The 14547-nt window shown below is 51.1% G+C and overlaps 2 long non-coding RNA genes across 10 annotated transcripts; both read right to left on the bottom strand.

Annotated features, from left to right (window-relative positions):
* Positions 1-1958: 1958 nt before the first annotated feature.
* LOC139595224 (uncharacterized) lies at positions 1959-11996 on the bottom strand. 9 transcript variants are annotated; one of them, XR_011680944.1, is made up of 16 exons: positions 11142-11996; positions 11016-11043; positions 10764-10928; positions 10599-10680; positions 9433-10521; positions 9313-9354; positions 9117-9230; positions 8953-9033; positions 7774-8875; positions 6497-7696; positions 6359-6402; positions 6214-6257; positions 6092-6132; positions 5632-6010; positions 4395-5161; positions 1959-4246 (listed from the first exon to the last, which is right to left on the bottom strand). It is a non-coding gene; the product is annotated as an uncharacterized lncRNA (long non-coding RNA). The 9 variants fall into 9 exon arrangements; XR_011680945.1 differs by having other exon boundaries at positions 1959-4204; XR_011680942.1 differs by having other exon boundaries at positions 4395-4488.
* Positions 11997-12040: 44 nt separating this feature from the next.
* On the bottom strand, positions 12041-14547 carry LOC139594716 (uncharacterized). The gene is made up of 6 exons (XR_011680743.1): positions 13893-14547; positions 12837-13488; positions 12721-12762; positions 12452-12626; positions 12288-12368; positions 12041-12210 (listed from the first exon to the last, which is right to left on the bottom strand). It is a non-coding gene; the product is annotated as an uncharacterized lncRNA (long non-coding RNA).

The raw sequence follows: 14547 nt of genomic DNA, 5'->3' as shown, positions 1-14547 counted from the left end.
CCTAACCCTAACCCTAACCCTAACCCTAACCCTAACCCTAACCCTAACCCTAACCCTAACCCTAACCCTAACCCTAACCCTAACCCTAACCCTAACCCTAACCCTAACCCTAACCCTAACCCTAACCCTAACCCTAACCCTAACCCTAACCCTAACCCTAACCCTAACCCTAACCCTAACCCGCGGTGACGTCATGATGAGTCATCAAGATGGCGGCCCCCATATGGTCACGTGGTAGGGAACCAAGATGGCGGCCCCCATGGGGTCACGTGACTGGGGACCAAGATGGCGGCGACCGGGGGTCACGTGACTCGACAGCCGGGATGACGGCGAGTGCTCTGTGACGTCATTTACGACAAGATGGCGGCCGGTGACGTCATTTACGACAATATGGCGGCCGTAGGGGTGACGTCATTTACGGCAACAAGATGCCGGCGGGCAGGCGGTCACGTGATCGGGGACCAAGATGGCGGCCGTCATGACGTCGTGATGACTCATCAAGATGGCGGCGCCCATACGGTCACGTGGTGTTGTACAACATGGCGGCGCCCGGGGGGGGTCATGTGATCCGGGAACCAAGATGGCCGCCCCCATGTGGTCACGTGATGGGGACCAAGATGGCGGACCCTGTGATGTCATCCAAGATGGCGGCGCCCGTGGGGTCACATGGTGTTGTACAACATGGCGGCGCCCAGACGGGTCACGTGATCGGGGGCCAAGATGGCGGCGGTCACGTGACCGGGGACCAAGATGGCGTCCCCATGATGTCATCCAAGATGGCGGCGCCCATGGCGGTCACGTGGTGTTGTACAACATGGCGGCGCCCAGGGGGTCACGTGGTACGGCAGCCAAGATGGCGGCCGCCAGTCGGTCACGTGATCGGCGGCCAAGATGGCGGCCACCACTAGGTCACATGACTGGCGACCAAGATGGCGGCGGCCGGGGGTCACGTGACTGGAGTGACAAGATGGCGGTGCTCTGTGACGTCATTTACGGCAAAATGGCGGCCGTGCGGGGTGACGTCATTTACGGCAACAAAATGGCGGCCGCGAGGGGTCACGTGGTTCGGGGGGGGCAAGATGGCGGCCGCGAGGGGGGGTCACGTGGTACGGGAGGCAATATGGCGGCGGGCCGGGTGACGTCATTTACGGCAAAATGGCGGCCGCCGGGACTGGGATTTTTTTTGGGGTTTCGGGCGAGTTTTGTGCGGTTTTTGCGGCACGGCTGGGGTCGGAATGGCGTTCCGGTTCGTGTGGGGCCGGTGGCGCCGCGCGTGGGGGTCCGGGGGGCGCGGGGTGGGGGGCGCCGTTTCGATCGGGCGATTGGGGGGGACGCCTGTGCAGTGGGGTCCTTTCTGGGGCGCGTCGCGCTGGTGACGTCATTGGGGGCGCGCCGCGGGTGCAATGCGGTGTGGCAGACGGCAGGGGGCGCTGTGCGTGCAGTACTGATGGGCGGACAGCAGGGGGTGCTGTGCGTGCAGTACCGGCCGGCAAGCAGCAGGTGGCGCTGTGCATGCAGTACCGGCCGGCAAGCGGCAGGGGGCGCTGTGCGTGCAGTACCGGCCGGCAAGCAGCAGGTGGCGCTGTGCGTGCAGTACCGGCCGGCAAGCAGCAGGTGGCGCTGTGCATGTAGTACCCGGTTGCAGACGGCAGGTGGCGCTGTGAGTGCAGTACTCGCGAGTAAATGGCGGGTGGCGCTGTGACTGCACTATCTATATGTAAATGGCATCGGGTGGGGTCCTGGCTTGCAGGGGGTGGGTCTGGCGAGGGGGCCAGCCACGGGGGCGGGGTGTGCATGTCTGGGGGAGGGCACAGGGGTGGGGTTTGGCTGATGGCTACTGATTACTGGCACCTGGGGTGGGAGGGGTCCCTATATACTGTATATAGTAAAAAGAAGAAAAACTATATGTCTGGTGCAGCAGTAGGAAATTTCAGGCTCCCGGGGAGTAAATGGATGTCTTTTAATTTTTTTTTTTTTTTTTTTTACTCCCAGGGAGCCTGAAAGTTTCTACTGCTGCTTTTTTAAACTAAAGCTAGAAAGGAAAACAAAGTTAGAGAGAGAGAGAGAAGGAGAGAGAAAAAGAGAGAGAGAGAGAGAGAGAGAGAGAGAGAAGGAGAGAGAAAAAGAGGGAGAGAGAGAGAAGGAGAGAGAAAAGGAGAGAGAGAGAAGGAGAGAGAAAAAGGGAGAGAGAGAAGGAGAGAAAAAAAGAGAGAGAGAGAGAGAGGAGGGGGAGAGAGAAGGAGAGAGAAGCAAAGAGAGGAGAGAGAGAGAGAGAAGCAAAGAGTTGGAAAAAATAGAGGGAGAGGAGAAAAGACAGAGAGAGAAGAGGAGGGAACAGGGACAAAGACAGAAAGAAGAGAGGAGGAGAGAACACAGACATAGGGAGAAGATAGACGAGACAGAGGGAGAGGAGACAGAGGAAAAGACAGAGAAGAGAATAAAACAGGAAGACAGAAAGACAGAGTGAGACAGGAAAAGGAGGGTGGGAAAACTGAAGAAGGACAGGAGTTAGGGAAAGGAAAGTGGTTAGGATTAGAGTGAAAGTGAAAACTTAGGAGTGGGGTGAAAAAGGAAAAGACTAAGAGCAAAAAAAAACCACAAACCAAGGAAAAGGAGAACACAGAGAAAAAGAAGCAAGAAGACTGAGATTGACAGTGATAAAGAAAATAGAAACAAGGGGTTAGAGAGAGATGGAAGTTAAGTTAGAAATAGAACAGTAAAGTGAGGAGCAAAAGGAAGAAATACAGTGGAAAGAAATGACAGAACCACACCAAAAAAAGACAGGAGCCACGGTGGGGAAAGGAAGGGCAGGGGGTATCTTTATTAAGGGTGACTCAACTTTATTGAAAGAATGCTTTTATTTATACATCAGCAAAATACATGGAAACAGTGTATACAAGTGCAAGTGCAGATACAATGCACAGACACACTGGTCAAAGTCTAATTTACATATAGAGCAATACAGCAAAATGAAGCAGTTAATGCACATACAGAGCAGCAATACAGAGCAGCAATACAGAGCAGCAATACAGAGCAGCAATACAGAGCAGCAATACAGAGCAGCAATACAGAGCAGCAATACAGAGCAGCAATACAGAGCAGCACAGCAAAATGCAGCAGGTAAGGCAAATGCAATACAGAGCAATACACATATTAACACATAGCGATAACCTTTTTCTATTTTCATTAGATGTTGATTTATTGTTACAGGAAACCCAAAACAACAAAAGCACACAGAAAACAACACTCATCTACCATTAACACCCCCTTCAGCTTACACACAAACTCACCATCACTGCCATCACAACTGCTAAATTACTGCCCAGCAATCATTGGTCCTCAGGAACGCAGTTCCCGGGAGCCTCCAAAAAATCCTCCTGCCTGACGAAAACCCCGGTCCCTGGACGGTCTGCGCCCAAACTTTGGTGATGAATGTTGCCTCGCAGACCGACCGGGACCCGGGAAAAAAAAACCCAGCCGGGGGGAAAAAAAAAAAAACCCCCCCGGCTGGGGATTTTTTATTCTAAATTTAAAAATGATTTGAAAAACCTGAAAAGCAAAAGTCATATAAGGTTACAACCCTTCAACACACACATACACACACACCTCCTTCAGCTTACACACAAACCCACGCTGACTCACACCTCAACTGCTCTGCTAACCCCCGGCACGCATTCGCGCCGCTCCTCGGGAACGCGGTTCCCGGGAGCCTCCAAAAAAATCCTCCTGCCTGACGAAAACCCCGGTCCCTGGACGGTCTGCGCCCAAACTTTGGTGATGAATGTTGCCTCGCAGACCGACCGGGACCCGGGAAAAAAAAACCCAGCCGGGGGGAAAAAAAAAAAAACCCCCCCGGCTGGGGATTTTTTATTCTAAATTTAAAAATGATTTGAAAAACCTGAAAAGCAAAAGTCATATAAGGTTACAACCCTTCAACACACACATACACACACACCTCCTTCAGCTTACACACAAACCCACGCTGACTCACACCTCAACTGCTCTGCTAACCCCCGGCACGCATTCGCGCCGCTCCTCGGGAACGCGGTTCCCGGGAGCCTCCAAAAAAATCCTCCTGCCTGACGAAAACCCCGGTCCCTGGACGGTCTGCGCCCAAACTTTGGTGATGAATGTTGCCTCGCAGACCGACCGGGACCCGGGAAAAAAAAACCCAGCCGGGGGGGAAAAAAAAAAAACCCCCCGGCTGGGGATTTTTTATTCTAAATTTAAAAATGATTTGAAAAACCTGAAAAGCAAAAGTCACATACACAAGGTTAAAACTAGTCAGCATGTGCTCACACACACAGAGACGAGTGGACACAGACACACACAGTCATGTGCTCTCACACACACTCACATGCTCTTCCTGCTTACAGGCTCGCTATGGCCCTTACTCGAGATGCTGAAGAACGTGCTTCGACGCGTCTTCTGGCTGCCGCTCCTTGACGTCGAATGGTAGATTCTGGGGAAATCGGTAGCCTCGAGGACCTGTGAGACGACAGGAATTGGTCAACTTGTGGCTGACAGCTAGGAATTTTCCCCACTCTGGACCAATAAATTTTCTACCCAATATGCCATAAAAGACAGATGAACAGTAAAGTTTTTACAACTGTTCTACCTAACTATGACTACATGCCGGGGCAGGGCAGCTAAGTGGTATATTATAAGTACATACAATATAAGCAAACGCATACAGTGCAAGTGTACATACAGTGTAAGTAGACACAATATAAGCCTATACAATATAAGCCAACAAAGGTACATGCAATATAGGTACACACAATACAAGCCAACACAGGTACACGCAATATAAGTATATACAATATAAGCCTATACAATATAAGCCAACAAAGGTACATGCAATATAGGTACACACAATACAAGCCAACACAGGTACACGCAATATAAGTATATACAATATAAGCCTATACAATATAAGCCAACAAAGGTACATGCAATATAGGTACACACAATACAAGCCAACATAGGTACACGCAATATAAGCCAAGACTTGAGATAACTCTGTGGAAGATTAATTGTTGGGCCCCATACCTTTTGAGAAGATGGAACCTACAGAACAACTGCAGTCACTTGAGGAGGGTGTAAGACGCTCCCTCTAGAAGTCCAAGATAATGGCATGGAAAAAAAAGCACTACCAAAGCTGGTAGTGAGAAGGAAGATGGATGAGAAAATCTTGTAATCCTTTCCTGTCTCAAAGAGTAAAAATGGAAAGATGCCAGAATAAGCTATATCTGGGAAGGAATGTGAGTAAAATACTGCCTATATGGCACAAAATAGTGCCTGTAAAGCATCGAGATGTAACAAAGGCCTATGACACGGAAGACAATAGACACAGACTACATAACACGGACGACACAACATAGACACGGATGGCATAACAGAGACACGAGTAAACTGCCTAGCACTTTCAACTTATGGACCCGAGATTCGTAGTGCAAGCTGAGCCAGAGGCCGATGATGCCAAAGGAAAGAAAGCCCTATGATGATGGCACGTGATGATGAAACATAACTCATTAAAAGAAGTTAGTGCCAAAGCAGTTAAGAGGATGCTTGAGAGGCTCGGTGAGCCTAGAGAAGGAAGCCGACTGCCGGGTGACCGTAGCTCCGGACCTGAAGGCGAGCTCCTCGGGGGAAAGATCCGTGACGACGTCGAGTCGAGGAAGGCGGACGACGCAAAGTTCCCGAGAACGTGGAGATGGGTTGGAACTGCCCTGCCCGGCAAAGGCTCTGGTGAGGCTGAGGAGAAACCCTCTCCCTTTACTTCCAGAGAGCCTGTCCCGCTACAGACCTCTCCGCTAAGCTGACGTGAAATTGCCCCCTGTGATAGTAAAGGTTTTTCCCCTTCTCCCGACCGCTGGCCCCGACACTTAGCTTTTGGAAGAGGAGCGGACAAAATCCATCCTCGGTCGCACGTGGACGTTGATATGTTCTCCACGTGTGCTTCGGTGTTGCCGTTTCTAAGCTTTGGGTAAGAGCCTCCTCAGGGTACCTAAGACAAAACAGAAAAGGTGACTATTGCCCTCAACAACAGTAATCCCCGGGACTCCTCCGCACCACTCCCCCGGCTCACCTCAAATCTTGATTTGACTCCGGAGGCTGGCCAGAAGATACCTGCAAAGAGAAAAGGTACATGCTTAGCATGCTGCTGCATAACATTCACCTATGAGTCAGCCTGCCTAAACGCCGACTCACCTGCCCTCCTCTGTTCCTTGGCGTACCTAGGGCAGCAACAGCACCTGCAAAGTAACAAAGCAGAAAAGCATGCTGAGATACTGTGAAAACACAACCTCCCAAATCTGACAAATATGCCACACCGATACCTTAAGCTCGCACCCACCTGGCACGGATATGCTCGGCTAGGATAGATTGCAAGCAGACCACCTAAAATAAAAAAAAAAAAAGAGATGCTTAAAGCTGCACCAGAAACTGAGACCTCAGCAATAACAATTGCTTCTGTACGCTAGTCAATGCTCACCTCGCCCACTTGGCCTTGACTGCTGCTCTCGGCTTTAACTTCCTAAAAAGAGAGACAAAGAACAATGCTGTAACAGCCACCATTTATGCTTCCTCTACAGAAACAAGTAGTGCCTCACCTGCTTGGGGGAATCCCCTCACCCGGGATGGGGCCCTCTGGCACGGATTTAATCCATCTGAATCTGAAAAAAGGTTAGGACAAGAGTCAAACTGTTGCAGGATAACTTAAGAGCTCCAGATATCTTGTGTCCATCTACAAATCCCATCTAGAGTCCAACTACACCCCACATTACAAACTTCAAGTCCCCGGGACTTCTCCTATTGCACCGGGCTACGCGGCAGGGCAGCGCAGCTCCGGCACAAATGTGTGTGCTGACACCCGTGACACGGGACGGGACGTGACAAACGACGGGGACGCGACACGGACAGAAATCTCCTGGCAAGGAAAATGGCTGTGAGGACTGAGAGAATGCAAAAGGAGATGACCGAGGTGAAACTGATGGTGGGCTGATGAGGCTCAGAGAACACTGGAGGAAAAAGATGCTAACTGAATGATTTATTCCAAGAACTGCAAAGATGGATGCCCGAGAATCCTACGGCCAGAAGCCTGTACCTGCCCTCACATTCTTACAAGTCCTAGTCTGCCATAATGGATCCTGGCAGGGTATAGCTGTCCATACAGCTCAGAACAAGAGCTGAAAAAACAGCTGACTGGATGCTTATAAAAAGAGATGAGAGTCTGAGCTCCCGAGTCAAAAGTTCTATGGCATGGGTGCCAGGCCAAGGAACGCTGAGAGCACAGATGCTAAGACTGGTGCCAAGGTTTCTGGTAGGCCCCTCAAAGGGCTAAGATAAAAGACATGAGACAGCTAAACAAGACATAATGCACAACAGACAAGTGACACAATACACACCGGGACTGCTCTGCCCTGCTCACCTCAGCACGGTGATCAAAAGTGAGATTTTGCTTTTAGGGGGCCTAAGGGGCCACTTCTTGGCTACCCTCGTCTCCAGAGCCAACTCAAAACCTCCCCCATCCCAGGAGTGCCGACCCAGCACCTCGCTTTCATCCCCTCTGTGGGTCGTGGCCCTCTACTTATCTCTCGGACATCCGGGGATGCCGGTCCGTGTCGGGTGCGAAGAAAGGCCGCCTCGCCGGCTGGGAAGTTGTGCTGTCACCGGGCTGTTGTCTCTTAGACAGCTATATTAAAGAAAACCAAACATCAACGCCTGACCTTGGCACCACATCGGCCAAAACCACACAAGTCTGCTACTCACCGTTCTCCTAAGAAGGCCTGGCACCTCGTAACCGTAACCCTCTGCCACAGATGTAATTCATCTGCACCTGAAAGAAAGGTAGAACATATGTCAAACACATGCACGATAACTCAAAAGCTGCAAACACCTTATGTCAACCTAGGAATAGCATCTAGAGTCCAAGTACAGCCCACATTACAACTTTCAACTCCCCGGGGCTTCTCCTATTACACTAGGCTATGCGGCAGGGCAGAGCAGCTCCGGCACAAATGTGTGTGCTGACACCCGTGACACGGGACACGACAAACAATGGGCACAAGACACGGACAGAAATCTCTAGGCAAGAAGGATGACTGCGAGGACTGAGAAGATGCCAAATGAGATGACCGAGGTAAGACAGACCGATGGCGAGCTGATAAGGCTCAGAGTGCCCTGGAGAAGGAAGATGCTAAACTGAATGTTTTAGTCCAAGAACTGCAAAGATGAATGCACAGGAGCCCTACGGTCAGAAGCCTCTACCTGCCCTCACATTCTTACAAGTCCTGATCCACCATAATAGAACCTTGCAGGGTGCAGCTGTGAATACAGCTCAGAACAAGACCTGAAAAGACATCTGACTGGATGCTTACAAAGAGTTGCAATTCTGATGCCTGTCTGAGCTCCCGAGTCAAAAGTTTTATGGCCTGGGTGCCGGGCCAAAGAAACATGGAGATCGTGGCTGCTAAGAATACTGCCGAGGTTTCTGATAGGCCCCTCAAAGGGCTAAGATAAAAGACATGAGACACCCAAACAAGACATAATGCACGGTAGACAAGTGACACGATACACACCGGGACTGCTCTGCCCTGTGCACCTCAGCACTGTGATCCAAAGTGAGACTTTGCTTTTAGGGGGCCTAAGGGGCCAATTCTTGGCTACTCTCATCTCCAGAGCCAACTCAAGACCTCCCCTCCCCGATCCCAGGAGTCCCAACCCAGCACCTTGCTTTCATCCCCTCTGTGGGTCAGAGCCCTCTACTTATCTCTCGGACATCTGGGGATGCCGGTCCGTGTTGGGTGCGAAGAAAGGCCGCCTCGCCGGCTGGGAAGGTCCTGCTGGCACCGGGCTGGTGTCTCTTAGACAGCTATATTAAAGAAAACCAAACATCAGTGCCTGATCTTGGCAGCCCATCGGCCAAAACCCCACAAGTCTGCTACTCACCCTTCTCCTAAGAAGGCCCGGCTCCTCGGGTGGCACGCTTCGGGAACGCTCGGAGGCCGACGCCGTCGTCGTGGGGTACGCCTGGGTTAAGAAGACAGGAGGCGATGTGGCATTGCTGAAAACTGACTGGACCCTCGGTCCTCCTCCCTACTTCCCTGACTCACCGCAACTCCTCGGTGGTTCCTGACTGCTACCCGGAAGACAGGGCTCATCAGGGTGAAAAATTCGGTCCGTCGGCCGGGTGGGGATGGGAGCTTGGCGTGCTCCGAGTGGATTGCCTAAGGCACAAAAACGAGAATGGAGACTTAGACTTGCCCCCTTAGAATTCAGACCTCAGCAACAAGAAAGGCTACTGCTCACCTTGCTCTCTTGAACTTGACTGCTGGGATCCAGCTATACTTCCTAAAAATAAAGACAAAAAACAGCACTGTAATAGGGTCACACTTGACACTCCCCCTGCACAGACAAATGGTGACTGACCTGCTTGTGGGAACCCCCTCACCCAGGATGGGGGGCTCTGCCATGGATGCAATGCATCTGCACCTGAAAGAAAGTTAGAACATATGTCAAACACCTGCAGGATAACTCAAAAGCTACAAACACCTTAGGTCAATATAGGAATAGCATCTAGAGTCCAAGTACAGCCCACATTACAACCTTCAACTCGCCGGGGCTTCTCCTATTACACCAGGCTATGTGGCAGGGCAGAGCAGCTCCGGCACAAATGTGTGCAGACACCCGTGACACAGGACAGACAGGACGTGACAAACAATGGGCACACAACACAGACAGAAATCTCTGGGCAAGAAGGATGACTGCAAGGACTGTAAAGATGCCAAATGAGATGACCGAGGTGAGACCGATGGCGAGCTGACAAGGCTCAGAAAACACTGAAGGAAGAAGATGCTAACTGAATGATTTATTCCAAGAACTGCAAAGATGGATGCCCGAGAATCCTACGGTCAGAAGCCTCTACCTGCCCTCACGTTCTTACAAGTCCAAGTCTGCCTTAATGGATCCTGGCGGGACATAGCTGTCCATACAGCTCAGAACAAGACCTGAAAAGACAGCTGACCGGATGCTTCTAAAGAGACAAGAGAGTCTGATGCCTGTCTGAGCTCCCGAGTCAAAAGTTCTATGGCATGGGTGCCAGGCCAAGGAATGCAGAGATCGCAGATGCTAACAATGATGCCAGGGTTTCTGACAGGCCCCACCAAGGCCTAAGGTAAAAGACATGACATATGCAAACAACACATAATACACAAAAGACAAGTGACACGATACACACCGGGACTGCTCTGCCCTGCACACCTCAGCACTGTGATGAAAAGTCAGGCTTTCCTTTTATGGGGCCTAAGGTGGCTGCTTCATGGACACCCCCCACCTCCAAAGCAGACTCAAAAACCCCTCCCAGTAATTCCCAAACCAGCACCCTGCTTTCATTCCCTCTGTGGGTCGTGGCCCTCTACTTATCTCTCGGACATCTGGGGATGCCGGTCTCCGGTGCGAAGAAAGGCCACTTCGTCAGCTGGGAAGGTCCTGCTGGCACCGGGCTGGTGTCTTAGACAGCTGTATTAAAGAAAACCAAACATCAGTGCCCGATCTTGGCAGCCCATCGGCCAAAACCCCACAAGTCTGCTACTCACCCATGCTCCTAAGAATGCTCAGCTGCTCGGGCCGCACGCTTCGGGCACGCTCGGAGACCGAGGCTGTCGTCACAGGGGGTGCCTGGGTTAAGAGGAGAGGAGGTGATTTGGCATGGCTGAAACCTGAGTAGAACCTGGCTCCTCCTCCCTACTTCCCCTACTCACTGCAACTCCTCGGCAGCTGCTGAAGGCCACCTGGATGGCACCTTTAAATAGAGTTCAGGGTTTCATCACCAGGTCCTGTAATGCATCCGCAGGGCTCACACGTGCAGGGAACCCGGTGCATCGGCCGGCTGGTGACGGGGGCTTGGCAGGCTCCGAGTGGATTGCCTAAAGCACAAAAAAGAGAATGGAAGCTTAGAGCAGCACCAGAAACTGAGACTGGAGCAATAACAGCTACTTCTCTCCACTGCTCACCTTGACTGCTGGTATCCAGACTTAGTTCCTAAAAAGAAAGAAAGAACAGAGCTGTAACAGAGTCACCACATACACTTCTGTTGCAGAGACAAATGGTGCCTCACCTGCTCGGGGGAAACTACTCACCCGGGATGGGGCCCTCTGGCACACATTTAATCCATCTGAATCTGAAAAAAGGTTAGGACAAGAGTCAAACTGTTGCAGGATAACTTAAGAGCTCCAGATATCTTGTGTCCATCTAGAGTCCAACTACACCCCGCATTACAAACCTCAAGTCCCCGGGACTTCTCCTATTGCACCAGGCTATGTGGCAGGGCAGAGCAGCTCCGGCACAAATGTGTGTGCTGACACCCGTGACACGGGACAGGACGTGACAAACAACGGGAACACAACACAGACAGAAATCTCCTGGCAAGGAAAATGGCTGCGAGGACTGAGAAGATGCAAAAGGAGATGACCGAGGTGAGACCGATGGTGAGCTGATGAGGCTCAGAGAAACCTGGAGGAAGAAGATGCTAACTGAATGATTTATTCCAAGAACTGCAAAGATGGATGCCCAAGAATCATACAGCCAGAAGCCTCTACCTGCCCTCATGTTCTTTCGCGTCCTAGTCCGCCATAATGGATCCTGGCGAGACATAGCTGTCCATACAGCTCAGAACAAGACCTGAAAAGACAGCTGACCGGATGCTTCTAAAGAGACAAGAGAGTCTGATGCCTGTCTGAGCTCCCGAGTCAAAAGTTCTATGGCATGGGTGCCAGGCCAAGGAATGCAGAGATCACAGATGCTAACAATGATGCCAGGGTTTCTGACAGGCCCCACCAAGGCCTAAGGTAAAAGACATGACATATGCAAACAACACATAATACACAAAAGACAAGTGACACGATACACACCGGGACTGCTCTGCCCTGCACACCTCAGCACTGTGATGAAAAGTCAGGCTTTCTTTTTATGGGGCCTAAGGTGTCCACTTCATGGACACCCCCATCTCCAAAGAAGGCTCAAAACCCCTCCCGGTGGGTCCCTACCCTGCGCCCCGCTTTCATCCCCTCTGTGGGTTGTAGCCCTCTACTTATCTCTCGGACATCTGGGGATGCCTATCCGTGTCAGGTGCAAAAGAAGGCAGCCTCAACATCTGGGAAGTTCCTGCTGGCACTGTTGTTCAACAACTCCCTGTTGTTTCTTAGTCAACTACATGAAAGAAATCCAAATATCAATGCATGATGTTTGCAGCACACTGGCCAAAACCCAACAATTCTGCTACTCACCGTTCTCCTAGGAATGCCCGGCTCCTGGGGCCGCACCCTTCGGCCGCGCTCCGAGGTTGATGCCATTGTCACGGGGTAAGCCTGGGTTAAAAGGAGACGAGGTCATGTGGCATTGCTGAAACCTGAGTGGACCCTAGCTCCTCCTCCCTACTTCCCCGACTCACCGTGACTCCTGACTCCTCGGCCCGTGCCCAAGGCTACCCTGGTGACACCTTTATATAGAAAAGGCAGAGGCTTCATCAACGAGTCCCGTGATTCTTCCGCAGGGCTCGAGAGAGCGGCACACCCGGTGCGTCAGCCGGTTGGTGACTGGGGCTCGGCGTACTCCGAGTGGATTGCCTAAAGCGCAGAAACAGGAACAGATGCTTAGAGTTGCACCGGAAAGTGAGACTGGAGCAATAACAACTGCTTCTGGACGCTACTCAATGCTCACCTTGCCCACCTCATCTTGACTGCTGATATCCAGCTTTACCTCCTGAAAAGAAAAAGAACAGTGCTGTAACAAAGTCACACTTTACACTCCCCCTGCAGAGACAAACGGTGACTGACCTGCTCGGGGGAACCTCCTCACTCGGGATGGGTGGATGGATTTTGCCCTGGATTTTATCCTTCTGCGTCTGAAAGAAAGTGAGGACAAAAGTCAAAGGGCTGTGGGATAACTTCACAGCTCCAAATATCTTCTGTCTATCTAGGAATATCATCTAGAGTCTGGCAACACCCCACAAACTGCAAGTCCATGGGACTTGTCCTGTTGCAGCAGAGCAGCTCCGGCACAAATATGTGCAGACACCCGTGACACGGAACGTGACAAACAGGGGGACAACAAACAACACATTATGCTTGTGGTGAGGGTCTCGAGGGGAAAAGGCAAAAGGGACCCCAAAGACACGCTAGGTAACATGGTACGCCGGACAACACGACGTGGACCGGAACTGTTCTGTGCTGCCTGCCTGACAGCTGCCGTCAAAAGGAGAACCTCTCCCTTTAGCTGTCCTAAGAGGCCCCTTGGAGAAGATTACTTTTCCCTCTGCTAATTTTTAAATCTGTCCCAGGAACTCCCAACCCACTACTCTCCCATCATCCCATCTCCAGGCCGTGGCCCTGACTTATCTTTTGGATGATCGGTGATGTGGATCTGCGTTGCGCCTGAAATGAGTCTGCCTCGGAGGGCCCCGTGATCGCCTGTTAGCCTCTCGGTCAGCTACAATAAAGAAAAACAAAACCAAAGTATGAGTACAGAGTTATGTGGGCCAAATCCCAGCAAGTCAGCTACTTGCCCTCTCCTGAGTGTGCCTGGCTCCTTCAGGCTCCAGCTTCATCCTGATTCCCAGGCTGTGGCCATTATTATGAGTGGTGCATGGGTTAGAGAAAGGCAAAGTAAATAGCATTCCTGTGAGTGCAGTGGATGACCTTGTGTGCTGTAAGACATGTGAATGCCTCTGCTACGCTTCTGAAAAGCCTTGGGGTGGGGGGGGGGGGGGGGCCTCAAATAATCACCCTTTCTCACCCTGCTGCCTTCAAAACCACCCCCCCCCCCCCCCCAACAATAACTCCTAACTGGATACCTGCTCAGCCTCCCTCTCCTAGTCACATGCCTCAACTCACCTGAAGCCTCAATCTCAAACATTATCTTTGACACTGGGCAGATCCCTCTTGTGACATGATGAATCTGCTGAAAAGTGTCGTAGCTGACACAACCTGGAGCCTCTGGAAGCTACACTCTTCCAAAAAAAAATACAAACCAAAATACAAACAAAACCAGAAATTACAAATGCACTTTACCACCCCTAAGCACAAAACCCAAAATTGTGAACTTAAATACTCCCTGTATTCTATGCTGTTTTCTTCACAGGATCTTCAAAGCCTCTGTTGCTTTAGATGCTCAGAAGCACCTACTGAAAACAAGCTAAGATAAGCTGAAAGAGCCTCTTCTCTGAAATGAGAGGAAAGCTCTTATCCTAGCACAGCCCAGAGAGGGAATGAACCCCCTCAGCAAAAGCTGGGGTTAATATACCCCTGATGGTGCCTGCCTCTCGTTCCCATGGCACCCAGGAAAAGGGAGGGGGCGAATCCCACTGGGCATAAAAGCCCTCAGAGAAGCTACAGCTGTTTGGCTCCTCTGACTCAAATTCAAGGGGAGCAAAGGGCTTGTTATAGAAGAAAACTCTTCAGAAAAATAACAGCACTTTCTTTTTTGCAACAACTACTTGGAGTAAAAGGGTAGAAAACTGGTAAGAAATATAACTTTCTGTTTAGGCAG

This window comes from Agelaius tricolor, unplaced genomic scaffold (assembly GCF_023055355.1).
Source record: "Agelaius tricolor isolate 1412-34295 unplaced genomic scaffold, bAgeTri1.0.p SCAF_12, whole genome shotgun sequence".
NCBI lineage: Eukaryota > Metazoa > Chordata > Aves > Passeriformes > Icteridae > Agelaius > Agelaius tricolor.
This window is presented reverse-complemented; position numbering and strand designations above follow the sequence as displayed.